Source organism: Chiloscyllium plagiosum, unplaced genomic scaffold, assembly GCF_037043375.1.
Source record: "Chiloscyllium plagiosum isolate Xiang-an unplaced genomic scaffold, Cpla_swu_hap1 HiC_scaffold_51, whole genome shotgun sequence".
In the NCBI taxonomy this organism is placed as follows: Eukaryota; Metazoa; Chordata; class Chondrichthyes; order Orectolobiformes; family Hemiscylliidae; genus Chiloscyllium; species Chiloscyllium plagiosum.
Window position 1 is genome coordinate 38,692,002 of NW_028270189.1, and position 14,886 is coordinate 38,706,887.

General features: G+C 46.1%; 1 long non-coding RNA gene across 2 annotated transcripts in view; it reads left to right on the forward strand.

The window, feature by feature from the left end:
* Positions 1-13,615, forward strand: part of LOC148135182 (uncharacterized) — a 28,065-nt gene extending 14,450 nt beyond the window's left edge. For both annotated transcript variants that reach the window (XR_015755490.1, XR_015755491.1), the window contains 3 exons: positions 3,491-3,619; positions 7,717-7,835; positions 12,822-13,615. This is a non-coding gene — a long non-coding RNA (uncharacterized LOC148135182). The remainder of the gene's footprint in view (positions 1-3,490; positions 3,620-7,716; positions 7,836-12,821) is intronic.
* Positions 13,616-14,886: the final 1,271 nt, after the last annotated feature.

Here is a 14,886-nt window from a genome sequence, read left to right on the forward strand (position 1 = left end):
TTTCCAGGATATTTAATTTACAGAGAGACAGAGGGAGAAATTATTAACGTCACAATTTTTAGTAACTACCTTCAGTTAACTGGCAAATAATGCAGGTTAAAAATGTGAAGATTATTTTACTCACTAAGTTCTGATCATCTGGAACAGTTTGACCGACAGCTGGATGCAGATTCAGTAGTTATTGTCAAAACAAATTTGAAATTTTAACTTTTTTAAGGAAGGATTTGGAGGGCTACAGACAAATGGGAGGTGAGTTGGGATAGACTGGCACCATCTCCAGCGGGGGAGAGTACAGCCCCAATGGGCTGAATAGCCCCAAACCCCTGTGCTGTGTTACTGCCCCATTCACTGTGAATGATGAAGCTCATCCCAGGACAGAGTCATAGACACCTACAGCATGGAATTAGACCCTTTGGTCGAACTTGTCCATACCGACCAGATATCCCAAACTAATCTAGTCCCATTTGCCAACACTTGGCATGTATCCCTCTACACCCTTCCTATTCACATACCCATCCAGATGCCAAATGGTGTAATTGTACCAGCCTCCACCATTTCCCTGAACAGAAGATTCCATACTTGCACTGATCTCGGTGTGAAAAAAGGTGCCTTTAGGGTCCCTTTTAATTTTTTTCCCTCTCACCTTAAACCTACACCCTCTCGTTCTAGACTCCCCCCACCCCAGGGAAAAGACCTTGTCTATTTTTCCCATCCATACTCCTCAGGATTTTATAAAGCTCTATGAGGTCACCCCTCAGCATCCGATGCTCTTGGGAGGAGCCCACTCATGTCACAATGGGGCCTGGGTGATTGACAGCAGCTTCAGACCAATAGGAGAATTGGCGTGATCCTCCAGCCAATGGGAGTGAATTGGGGTGGGTCCAGCAGGCCAACATGTGGCCATGAGCTGTGCAGGCTCAGTGTCCTGGTGAGGGGGGACCGAGTGAGTGTGAAGGGAATGAGAGAGACTGCAAAGTCTGGGGAAGAAATGGAGCTATTGTGGACTGGGAGGGTTTATAAACGCACGGTTTTAGGCTGCTAGACCTGAATTAGAAATTCCTTGTAAATTAGAACCAAAAGAACTGCGGATGCTTTAAATCTCACACAACAACCAAAAGGTACTGGAAAAGCTCAGCAGGTCTGGCAGCATCTGTGAAGAGAAATCAGAGTTAATATTTTGGATCCGCTGACCCTTCCTCAGAACTGATGTCACTGAAAAGAAATGTCAGTTTATATGCAGAAGGTAGGGGTTAAGGAGTAAATGATCGGTGGTGATCGAGTCCAAAGAGATGGGAGCAGTTGGACAAAGGAGTGGATAATGTTCTGGCTGGTGGACGGTGAATAGCTGTTTATGGGGACTGTTAGTGGCTAACCATCGGTAATGTATAATGGTAGGCTATGTGATAACAAGGCCTGGTATGTGGGGTAAAAGTCTAGGGTGCAAGGACATTGGAGAGTTCAGGACCTAAAATTATTGAATTTGATACTGGGGCTAGAGGGGTGCAGGGTCCCCAAGTAGAAGATGAGTTGTTCTTCCAGCTTGCGTTAACGTGTGGCGCTGGAAAAGCACAGCAGGTCAGGCAGCATCTCAGGAGCAAGAGAATTGACATTTTGGGCATATTCTTTTCATCAGGAATGCCGGGATTGGTGGGGGAGGGGGAGTAGTAAGAGGGCTGAGAGATAAATAAGAGGGATGTGTGTGGTTGGTGGGAAGGGAGCTAGGAAGGCAATTGGTAGATGTAGGTGGACGGTAATGGAGAGAGGGTGGAGTGGATAATTGGAAAGGAAGATGGACAGGTGGGACAGTTCAAGAGGGCGGTGTCGAGTTGGAGGGTTGGATCTGGGATAAGGCAGGGGCGGGGAGATGAGGAAACCTTGATTCTGTGGTGAAAGGGTCCCAATGTGGATGATGAGGTTTTCTTTCTCCAGGCGTCGGGGGGCTGGGATTTGTTGGTGGAGGTGGCCCAGGACTTGCATGTCCTTGGTGGAGTGGGTGGGGAAGTTGAAGTGGTCGGCCACAGGATGGTGGGGTTGGTTGGTGCATGTGTCCCAGAAATGTTCCCTGAAACATTCCGCAAGTTGGTGTCCTGACTCCCCAGTGGAGAGGAGACCACGTCGAAAGCAAAGGCCGTAATAGGTGAGGTGTTTGGATGTGCAGGAAAATCTCTGCTGGATGTGGAAGGGTCCTTTGGGTGTGAGGGGGGAGGCGTAGGCACAGGTTTTACACCTCTTGCATTGACAAGTGAAGGGGCTGGGAGTGGGGTTGTTGGGGAGCATGGATCTGACTAGGAATTCACAGGGAATGGTCTCTGTGGAATGCTGAAAGGAATGGAGAGGGAAATATATCTCTGGTGGGATCTGAATGTCGGTGGTGGAAATGGCGGAGGATGATGCATTGTATCTGGGTGGAAGGTGAGAACTGGGGGTTTCTATCCTTGTTGCAGTTGGGGAGGTGTGGTTCAATGGCAGAGGTGTGGCAAGTGGTGGAGATACACTAGAGAGTATTGTTGACCACATGGGAGGGGAAATTGCAGTCCTTGAAATACGGGACGTTTTGGTATGTTCTGGAATGTTCTGCCAGCTTGCATTAAGCTTCACTGGAACACTGCAGTAAGCATGAGACAGAGATGTTGGCCAGGGAACAGGCTCGTGTGTTACAGTGACAGGCAACTGGAAGCTCAGGGTCTGTTTTGCAGCAGAACGTAGATCATCAGCTGCCATTTCCAGCACCTCCACTGAGATGCTGCCAGACACAGCTTCCTGTCCCCTCCATTAACAGCTATGCACCCTCCCAGCCAGATTGTTATCCACTGCTTTGTCTTTCCAAATGTTACTGACACTTTTGGGCTCCATCCCCACCTATTATTTACTCTTTATATCCCTATCTCCAAAGATATGCTGGTTAGGTGCATTGGCCCAGCTAAATTTCCTGTAGTGTTCAGGGATGTATAGGTTAGGTGCATTAGTCAGGAGAAATGTAGAATAAGAGGGTCAGGGAATGGTTTTGGTTGAGAAACTCTTCAGAGGGTGGGTGTGGACTTGTTGGGCCAAATGGCCTGTTACCACACTGTAGGGATTCTAATTTTCCCAGCTGCCGTCAGTTCTGAGGAAGGGTCACTGGACCTAGAATGACCCTGGGTGTGTGCAGGAGGAGGAAATGGGAAAGGGGAGTTGGATCCAGTTTAGACTGGGAGGGTTTAATTACACTCTGAACAGGTAGTTAGGCCTGAATTAGAAACTCTTGGTCCCACGTTTACAGCAAATGGGAAAATGGCAGTGGCCCTCAGGCAGTGATAGGTCCTGGGTTATGGCCGCCATCTTTATTGGGGGCAAGGTACAGTGAGGCACATGGACATGTCCTCTGCCTGGGTGGGGGCGGGGTGATTGAAAGAGGAGCATTTACACATCAAACACATACCAAGAGAAATATTTGTCTTTACTGTTCAGCCTGCACTGACTGTGAGTTTTGTTTTGTCAATTCATTTTATAGGATATTAATTGAGAATAATTGAGACAGGGATCTCAAAAGCAATTTTCTATCGTCAGCAGGGTCATCATGATCTGAATACCATTGACATTTAACTGTGGAAGGAGAAAGGTGTTTCTGTTCTGTCTGTGGGCAAGTATCTGGTTTTTATTTCAAGCAAAAAGCAGAAAGATGTTCAAATTTGTGGTTGGATCATCCTTGGGGTTTGTGTTCAATTCTGGACCCTGCAGCTGTGGAAGGAGGTATTGGCCTGAGAGGGAGCACAGATTTATCCAAATTACACCTCGTCTCTTTATAGGAACTGTCAGATTTAGACCCAATCACCCACTTCATGATGTTAATCTGTAAACTCTTTATTTTCAATTCCTGCAAACTTCTCATTAAAATTCCTTATGGACTCAAATTCCAGCACCATTTCAGGTGGAATGTTCCAGGTTCTGACAACTGTCTGTTCATTCAGAAACTGCTGAAGTCCTTGTTGACTCTGGGATTACAAAGGGCTGAATTGAGAGATGAGATGCTGTTCCTGAGTTCCCATTGAGATGCATTGGAGGTTGGGGCAGTGTAGGTGGGAGTAGACAATGAAAATGACTGGGCTGCACTGTGGGTGCTGATTGGCTCAATGAGAGTGTTTTGGAGTTGGTTGTAAACAGAGCGAGGGGAGACAGGGAGAATGTGAACTACAGCTTCAGTTTTAGTGCAGGCCATTCAGAAATTCACATGGTCCCAATGGGAACAGCCAAGTTGTAAGCGATAACTGCTGAGTTTTTTTAAAAAACAGTTTTTAAAGTATAAAATATCAGCTTAAGTAAAGATCGGGACTTTTGATTATAATGGAAATGTTTGAAGAGAAGGAAGGTTACTAGCTCATTTAAATTCTCCTAATGGGAGTAACTAACTGAAACGAGAGAGACATTGTGATCGGAGACCTCAGACCAGTGGTGTGCTCCTCTTGCACAATATGGGAAATAAGGGACACTTCCTGTGTCCGTGACGGCAATGTGTGCAGGAAGAGTGTCCATCTGCAACTACTGGGAAACTGCTTTTCAGAGCTGCAGCTGAGAGTGGACTCACTGTGGAGCAATACTGAGAATGTTATGGAGAGTACGTTTAGTGAGTTAGTCACACTGCAGGTGAGGGTTACATAGGCAGAAAGGGAATGGGTGACCATCAGATCAAGTAAGAGGCTCAGGAAGAAAGTGCAGGACTTTCCACTGATCGCTCCGCTTCTCAAACAGATATTGTGCACCGCTTGGGATTCTATAAGGGGGGGTGGACTCTCAGGGGAAATCAGCAACAGATGATGACATGACACCACAGATAGCTCCGCTGCACAGAACTGCAGGAAGGAGAATGGCAGAGCTGTAGTGACAGGGGATCCACTAGTCAGGGTCAGTGACAGGCGCATCTGTGGCCACAGACATGAACCCAGGACAGTGGAACTGAACCCAGGTCCATTTATTGATAAGTACACAGACCAATAAAGGTCAGCGTCCCAAATGCAACCTTCAGCACTTGACCACCCTGAAGCTCTACTTTCCAGAGACTGTGCACTTGTTCTGAGCCCTTCAGAGGGATTGAAGTGGATGCGGAGAAAACAGGAACAGGGTTGTGTTGTAGATCTACAAAATAACGGTCACCCTCCCCTCTTGGTCTCCCCCCTCTGTCTCCCACTCCCATCGTGCCTCCTCCCCACAGCAGGGAAAAGATCTTGTATATTTACCCTATCCATGGCCCTACTGATTTTATAAACCTCTATAAGGTCACCCATCAGCATCTGACTCCACCAGGGAAAACAATGTATTTATCCTCTCCCTGTAGCTCAAATCCTCCAACCCTGACAACGTGCTTGTAATACTATTCTGGCCACTTTCACAATATTGTTTTGATAGGAAGGAGATCAGAATTGCACGCAATATTCCAAGCGTGACCTAACCAATGTCCCTGTACAGCTGCAAAATGACCTCCCAACTCCTATACTCAGTGCTCTGACCAATAAAGGAAAGCATACTAAACACTTTCTTCACTATCCTATCTACCTGCGATTCTGCTTTCAAGGAGCTATGAAACTGCATTCCAAGGTCTCTTTGTTCAGCAGCACTCCCGAGGACCTTACCATTAAGTGAATACATCCTGCTAATATTTGCTTTCCCAAAATGCAGCACCTCACATTTATCTAAATTAAACTCCATCTGCCAGTCCTCAGCACATTCAACCATCTGATCAAGATCCTGTTGTAATCTGAGGTAATTCTCTTCACTGTCCACTACACCTCCAATTTTGGTGTCATCTTACTAACAATGCTTCCTATATTCACATCCAAATTATTTAAATAAATTATGAAAATGAGTGGATCCAGCACCGATCCTTTGTGACACCCCACTGGTCACAGGTCTCCAATCTGAAAAGCAACCTTCCACCACCACCATCTGTCTTCTACCTTTGAGCCAGTTTTGTATCTAAATGGCTAGTTCTCTCTGTATTCCATGAGATCAACCTTGCTAACCAGTCTCCCATGGGGGACCTTGTTGAACACCTTACGGAAATCCATGTAGATCGTTTACACCGCTTTGCCCTCATCAATCCTCTTTGTTACTTCAAAAAAATTGACTCAAGTTCATGAGACGTGATTTCTCATACACAAAGCCGTTATTAATATCCAGGACTTAACTCTGTACATTGGGATCTGTATCACCCAGTTATGAGTGTTAATATTCTGGATAAACTTCAAGTACATCAGGTTTCTGTTAGTGACTGTCTATTGAGTCTTGTTAATATCACCCACACAGGTAAGTTCCATTTGAAAGGCAGTCCCTATATCCCTCACCCCCTCCCACCTGCTCTGTCTCCATCCCCCCCATAGACAGTAAGTGGGAGGAGCTCATGGAGTTACCATGTGAGAGAGATTGAGAAAATCTTCCCTTCTTTCCACTAGCCCACCAGGAATTGGTGGTAGTGTCCTTACTTCTGAACCAGGAGGATCGGGCTCAGAGTTGAGTAACAGCATCTTTGAAAAGGCTGATTGGAAAACGTGCCCAAGCCGCCAGGCCATATTGTCTCCCAGCTGTCCCTGCCTGAGCCTCCAAACAGAACCTTCCTGTAGTTTCTCTCCTGTCAGACTCTCCCATTGCTCAGTTTATTCAGGGTCCCCTCCTGCTGCTGCACTGATCCTGTCCCTCACTGACCTGTCCATCCCCCAGTGTCATCCACATTCATTCATTGTTTACACTCTCCAGCCCCGCCCCCTCCACCCTATTGGGCGGCAGCTGCTGTAAGTCACCCAGCTTCGTGTGTGATCTGGAGCATGTGCTGTAGGAGGGGAGACCAGTGCATGGGCGCAATGCTGGTCAATTGTTGGTGTATGTGCAGGGCTGGTCAGGGCCAGGAGGGAGGCTGTGCGTATGTAGGATTAATCTGTCATTCGCAGTTTCCTCCCACTGGGAACAGGACCCAGGGAAATGGCCCCTGCCCCTGATATCGTGACAAGTGGTCGGCTATCAGTGGGGGGAGCATTTTGCAGAAAGTTATCAGAACTCGTGTGAAGATTCAGGAATGTTATGGAAAGGAACACAGATGGGCCTGCAATTAAAGTTCTAATTTGGTTCATCTTAGTTCAATCAGATATGACTTGGCCAGTGTGTGCAGGATGGTTTTCATCAGAGGGTCAATGTGAGGGAAATAAATAAAATGTTCCAGATTGGGGCAAAAAAATCAGATTGGTTCTGACCAGGAAGGAAACCTGGGAGGTGGGGGAAGGATTCACCAACATCCAGGAGGCTCCGAGTCAGACTCATTGATTTGATTAGATTAGATTTCCTACAGTGTGGAAACAGGCCCTTCGGCCCAACCAGTCCACACCAACCTTCAGAAAAGTAACCCACCCAGACCCATTTCCCTCTGACTAATGCACCTAACGCTATGTGCAATTTAGCATGGCCAATTCACCTGACCTGCGCATATTTGGATTGTGGGAGGAGACCTTTTTTTGGTTCTTAGTCTGCAGGCAGGAGCGAGGAAGCTGATTTCAAAGAGAAGAGAGTGTGTGTGAGAACTGGGTGTGGAGGAAAAGGGGTGAGGAGATTGGTTTGGATTTCAGTTCACAGAAGAGAGCAATTGTGAGACTGAGATTTAAAGCTTTGGGGGAACAAAGAAACTACAATTTAATACTCTCACTGTCTTATGAATTTCCATCCTGTGTTAACGGTGGTGACCTGTTTTCTCTGTTGTAGGGTTCTGAAAGGGTGGATTTGTGGATGAGAAATTCAAATTGAACTTCACGTTCCGTTTTGATAGTTACTTGATCCGTGCCGATCTGAATATCATTGGCCTTTTTCATGTGGAAGGAAAGGTGTGTATTCTGTCCGTGGGCGAATATTTCAAATGTCAGTGTGACTGGAAACATTACTGAGACACAGCCAAATCCATGTTAGCGTGGTGACTGTGGAGAGAGAGTTCATTTGTTGTTAAAAGTCTGAAGAAACATGGCACATTTCCCAGGAACAATTAAGCTACAGATTTGTTTTGTATGAGGACAAATTTTTAATTAACCATGCAACCAGAAAGACACAAGGATACCTGCAGCATGGAAAATGCTATGAAAACAGGATTGTTGTAAAGGAGTTAATTATCGATCATGGCTTGTAATCCATTGGCGTTGTCACGTCGGTTCCAGTGCCGTGGGGAAACACTGGAAATGTGATGAGTGCAGTGTAGGTTTCAGTTATTAAACTGGAAAAAGTGCATAAGAAATTTACAAGAATTTTTGCCAGGGCTCAGGGGTCTGAATTATAGGGAGAGGTTGGACAAGTGAGGATTTTTTTTTTTTTGTTTAGAGCAGTGGAAACAGAGGGTGATCTTTTCTGGAATATATAAGACCATGAGAGGCTTGGGTAAGGTGAATGCACTCCGTCTCTTTCCCAGGGAATCGAGGAGTGGAGGGCATCAGTTTAAGGTCGGAGGAGAAATTATGAAAGGGAACCTGAGGGTCAACAGTTCTACACAGAGGGTGGTATGTATATGGAATGAGGTGCCAGTGGAAGTGGTTGAGGTGGGTACATTAACAACATGTAAAAGACATTTGGACAAATACATGGATAGCAAAGGGTCAGAAGCATGTGGGCCAAGTGCAGGGAAACGGGGTTAGCGTGGATGGACATTCTGATCGGCATGGGCCAGTTTGGGCCAAAGTGCTTGTCTCTGCTGTAGGACTCTGACTCCAAGTATATTTACTATTTCTCCCGCTATCTCTGGTAGCACCCTGGGATGTATTCCATCAGGGCAAAGAGACTTGTCTACCTTTTGCTCCATTAGCTTGCCCAGCTCTAACGCTTTTGTGATGATGGTTGTTTCTTGGTCCTCACTTTCCTCGGTTTCCTTATCAATTACTGGCATGTTCTTCGTAATCTCCACTCGGAAGACTGACTGCTGTGTCCTCATATTCCTGAACCCTGCTGGATAGAAATAACTGGGCACAGAAGTCTGAGAGGTCTTCTTTGAGTCTTTATTGATGAGACATGGCAGTTACCTGGATAGTGTACATGCAGAACACCTCCAGGCAGCATCAGGTAACTCCCCACCTGTCCGATGTGCCGCTCCCATTCTTATACCTTTGTGCTTTGGGACTTTGAATAGAGACTGTCTCTCAGTATTATCTCCATGGCAACGGTCAGTTAGAAAGTAGAGTTAAGCTCAACACTTTGTGGTTAAAGCACATACCCCTCCCCCCACGGCCCTGTGGCTCAGGCAGGTATCCAACAGGCACTTCAGTTTCAGTGGGGCTGTCTATCAGGATTCTGAAGTGGAGGAGCCGGTGTTGGAGGGGGGTGGGCAAAGTTTAAAAACCACATAACACCAGGTTATAGTCCAACAGGTTTATTTGGAAGTACAGGCTTTAGTAGTGTGCTGTGATTTTTAACTTGATCAGGATTATCTCTATGGTAACGGTTAAGTGCTTCAACAATTACAGAGGCCATATGTTCCCAACACAATAGGTTCCCCTCTAGCAGGGTAAACTGTTATTCCGGCCTTGGGGATAGCTACTCATCACTTTTCCCTCCCAATCCCATCTTGCTTTCGGTTGATCTTTAAAGATTTTCGAATCTCCTAGTTTCTCCATGGTCTTTGCCAATTTGTATGCTTTCTATTTCAATTTGATAGACTCCCTTATTTCCTTAGCCACCCATGGCAGATTACTCTTTTTTTCCTACAGTCCTTCCTTTTCACTGATATATACTTTTGCTGAACAGTTTGAAAAATTCTTTTATATTCCTCCACTGTCTTTCAACTGTCCCACCATAAAGTCTTTGCTTCCAGTCTACATTAGCCAACTCCTGCCTCATCCTATTGTAGTCTCCTTTGTTGAAGTACAGGATCTTGGGATTGGATTTAATCTTCCCGCTTTCCAACTGTATTCTAAATTTAACCAGACTTATCACAAGTCTTTTTATCAGATTACGAGGTGAGGCGATGTTACCTCGGTGTTTTGGTTTTCATTGTCAGAGACCTTGGCTTTGTAATAAAGTACAGGACAGATATTCACAACAGAGTATTCTGGACGGTGTGAATGTACTACACAGTCTAAAACCATACATCACTGTCTCCCCTCAGTTTACATGATTTGGAGATGCCGATGTTGGACAGGGGTGTATAAATTTAAAAATCACACAACACCAGGTTATAGTCCGTCAGGTTTAATTGGAAACACATTAGATTTCGGAGAGTTGCTCCGTCATCCTGATCCAATTAAACCTGTTGGACTATAATCTGTTGTTGTGTGATTTTTAACTCACCTCAGTTTAAAAATGTAAAATCATTATCTCCTACACGCTTCCTCACTATCTAAGTTTGGAACGCTAATCCACCTGACTATCCTGCATTTTCCGAAAATCTCCTTTGGTGAAGGTGGTGAGTGTTGGGTTCAGCTTTCCAGTTATTACCGTAAGAAGATGAGCACTGGGCACAGGAGAGGCAATGCAGCCCTTCGAACCAGCTCCACCATTTAATACCATGATGATTGAGCTCACCTCGGTCTCAGCTGGATTTTCCTGCCTGCTCTCTCTCACCCTTCAACTCATTGCAAATTCGACATCTCTATCTCTTCAGTAAATTTGCTCATTGTCCTGGCATCCACTGCATTTTGAATAGGGAATTCCACAGATTCACAGCACTTTGAGATAAGTACATTCTTCTTCATGAGAATAGAATAGAGTCCCTACAGTGCAGAAAGAGGGTAATCATCCATGGAGTCCACAGCAACCCTATAATGAGCATCCCATTCAGACTCTCCCATTCCCTGTATTTCCCATGGTTATTGGCTTAACCTGCACACGCATGGATACTGTGGGCAATTTAGCACAGCCAATCCACTTAACCTATTCATATTTGGACTGTGGGATGAAATTGGAGCACCCAGAGGAAACCCGCACAGACACGGGGAGAACATGTAAACTCCACACAGTCGCCTCAGGCTGGCACCAAATCCAGGTCCCTGACGCTGTGAGTCAGCAATGCTAACCATTGAGCCACCTCTGCTTAAAATCTCCTCCTCCTATTAACCTCCCCACGCCCCAGTTGGCTGAATCTATATTCCTTACATCAGAAAATCAGGTTGTGGAAGCAGATATCTCAGTAAAACCCAGTGACAGTCTATATGTTCTGTGTATCTGAATGGGGATTCAAAGTTTGTGCGAAGATTTGTAGCTCGGGTGCTCGTTGTTGTGGTTCTGTTCGCCGAGCTGGAAGTTTTTGTTGCAAACGTTTCGTCCCCTGGCTAGGCGACATCATCAGTGCTTGGGAGCCTCCTGCGAAGCGCTTCTTTGATGTTTCCTCCGGTGTTTATAGTGGTCTGTCCCTGCCGCTTCCGGTTGTCAGTTTCAGATGTCCGCTGTAGTGGTTGGTATATTGGGTCCAGGTCGATGTGTTTGTTGATGGAGTTTGTGGATGAATGCCATGCCTCAAGGAATTCCCTGGCTGTTCTGTCTGGCTTGCCCTATGATAGTAGTGTTGTCCCAGTCGAATTCATGTTGCTTGTTGTCTGCGTGTGTGGCTACTAAGGATAGTAGTCGTTTCGTGGCTAGTTGATGTTCATGTATGCGGATTGTTAGCTGTCTTCCTGTTTGTCCTATATAGTGTTTTGTGCAGTCCTTGCATGGTATTTTGTACATTACATTAGTTTTGCTCATGTTGGGTATCGGGTCCTTCGTTCTGGTGAGTTGTTGTCTGAGCGTGGCTGTTGGTTTGTGTGCCGTTATGAGTCCTAGGGGTTGCAGTAGTCTGGCTGTCAGTTCTGAGATGCTCCTGATGTATGGTAGTGTGGCTAGTCCTTTTGGTTGTGGTATGTCCTCGTTCCCTGGTCTTTCTCTTAGGCATCTGTTGATGAAGTTGCGCGGGTATCCGTTTTTGGCGAATACCTTGTATAGGTGTTCCTCTTCTTCTTTTTGCAGTTCTGGTGTACTGCAGTGTGTTGTGGCCCTTTTGAATAGTGTCCTGATGCAGCTTCGTTTGTGTGTGTTGGGGTGGTTACTTTCATAGTTTAGGACTTGGTCTGTGTGTGTGGCTTTCCTGTATACCCTTGTAGTGAATTCTCCGTTCGGTGTTCTCTGTTCTATAGAATGGGGATCCTATATACAACACCCTCCAGTCCACACTTTTCTTTCACTTTCCTGAGACAGGGCTCCAGTGGCTTCAGGGGGACTACAACTCCCACAATACCTGAGGCAGGGGCCACACGTGTGTGGGGAAACCCGGCACTGTACATGTACAGAATGTGGGAGGGTTTTGGAGATGTGCTTTGGGTTTGTATACTTTGCGTAAAGAATTTCACACTGTGATTGGCTGGAGGAGGAATGTATCTGCTCATAGTATTGATCTGTTGGGGGAGAGGGTCAAAGTGTCACTATACCCATGTAGGACCACTCTCCATCCCCAATTCATTGTAATGGTGGGAATCAACTAATGGGGAACTAAGAAGGATGTGACCCATTCTCCCAGCCCGAAGGTTCCTCTTCTGTCCAGGATCTGCCATCTCCCTGTCTGTTTCCTTTTGTCTCATTCTGCTGTTACATTATTGACTTGCAGCAACTGAAGGGAAAGGAAGTGAACCCAGAAAGGGTGCAGCGTCTAACCAGGGACGGGAAGTGGTGGCATGGATCTGTTTATCAGCAACTCCATGAGAATGGGGAGGGTGTACATTAGGGGGTAGTGGAGTCAGAATGGTGGGAGAGAGTAAGTGGGCTGGAGGGTTACAGTATTGGGGGAAGAAAGTGGAAAAAGATATTCCAGAGAAACTAGAATTGTCTGTTCTGAATTTCTAACCTGTACATATTCCTTTATACAGGTTGCTAGATGGTGAAGATTTGCAGACTGAAATCTCAAAATCATTGCAGATTGTGATTAAGTTACCCAGTGTTTGAAGAACCAAAGATGGAGACTCGCTGGGCCAACATCCTGCAACACTATCCCTCCCAGCATTGTCGGTCTTTCTGCACCAAATGGACTGTGAATGGTACGAGACATCAGCTCACTACCATCTTCTCAAGGGTAACTAGAGATGGGGAATAAATGCTGGCTGAGCCAGTGATGCCCATATCCTAGAAATGGTTTCTATCTCTAGTTGCTGAAACCCAGTTGCTGTTCCTGCAGAATGATGAGGGACGCTGAGTGCATCCTCCAGGGGGCAGAACTATCACATTACCCCTGCCTACACCCACACAGTAACACAGCAACGTCACTGGAACAAAAGGCAGTGAAGCCAAAGGAGGACTTAGATATAGTTCTTCGAGGTAAAGTCATGAAAGGGGATTGGAACACAGCAGGGACAGGAGACTGAGCTGGATGGTCAGCTGTTTCCCACTGAATGGTGGAGCAGGATTGAAAGGCTGAATCGTCTCCTCCTGCTGCTATCTCCCAGGTCTCCCATGGAGCCCGGGTAGGAAGGAGTAGGCAGGGATTCTCCAGGAGATTGCACTTCCACAATAGTTTTCAGTGAGGGATGGTTTGATGGATTTTATTTAACATTTATCCTTAACACAAGGTTTGTAAATTTTGGTTTTAAAATGTTGTAAAAGTTTTTTGCAGAGCAAATAAAATTAAAGAAAATAACGTAAACTGTCTGAATATAACAGTTTTAAAACTTTCAACCTGTGTAAAACAAAACCCTGTCTATTCCCGGACACCATCACTTTCCAGCTACTCAAACTCCAGGGAAATATTTCCTCCCTGTCTGAACCTTCGGTTTGATTTAACTGCTTTTCAGTTCTCGTTCTGTGAGCTGTGAAGCGTTCTTTTTCCCATTTCTCCGACCCAGAAATGTGATTACAGCAGCCTTCCCACCATCAAAATCATCATTCCGCCATTTTGCTTTTGGTTAACATTTTATCACCAGCAGTGCAAAAGTGAGGACTGCAGATGCTGGAAACCAGAGCCTAGATTAGAGTGGTGCTGGAAAAGGGCTTATGCCAAAACGTGGATTTTCTGGCTCCTCGGATCCTGCCTGACCTGCTGTGCTTTTCCAGCACCACTCTGATCTAGACAGAGAATCAGCAGCAGTAAACCATTTGTGTAACCAATTGAATATTTCCAAACAAAGCCCATTACGCGCCAAGCAAACCATTACAAGTGACCGAGTGAGAAGGGACTAAATCAAAATAGAGTTGTGGGGAGGGGGCAGCAGTGGAGATAAAGCACTATATCCCCTGCGGTGCCCACCTCTATCTAAAGGCATTGAGAGAATTGATGCACACCACATGCTCCTTCTCCAAGGACACCCAGCTGTGTAGCCTTTATCCTCAATCATGGAATAGAATCCCTACAGTGTGGAAGGAGAGCATCCGAAGAACATCACACCCAGAGCACTCTATCACTGTAACCCTGCATTTCCCATGGCTGATCCACCTCGTCTGCACAATCCTGTATACTGTGGACACGTTAGCACGACTGATCCACCTGACCTGCACATCTTTGGACTATGGGAGGAAACTAGAGCACCTGGAGGGGCCCCACACTATCGTGGGGAGAATGTGGGAACTCCACACAGGCCGTTGGACAAGGCTGGACTCCGGCCGTTGGACAAGGCTGGACTCCGGCCGTTGGACAAGGCTGGACTCCAACCTTGTACCTGATGCTGTGAAGCAGCAGTGCTACAGTCACAAATTAAATCAAAGCAGATGATCCCTGTTTATTGTCACATTGCTGTTTGTGGAGACTTACTGCCCTGAGAGATATCCTGAGGTTTAGAAAGTGGCAATGTTAGTTCAGTCACCTCCAGCCCAGTTAATGTGGTTAACAACAACATCAATACTCCAACAGTCATCCCGTACAAGGTCCACTCATATCTCTGATGGACAGTAACATCAGAATCAGAGTCCTGCAGTCCACACGGAGCAGGGGGATGACCACGTCCC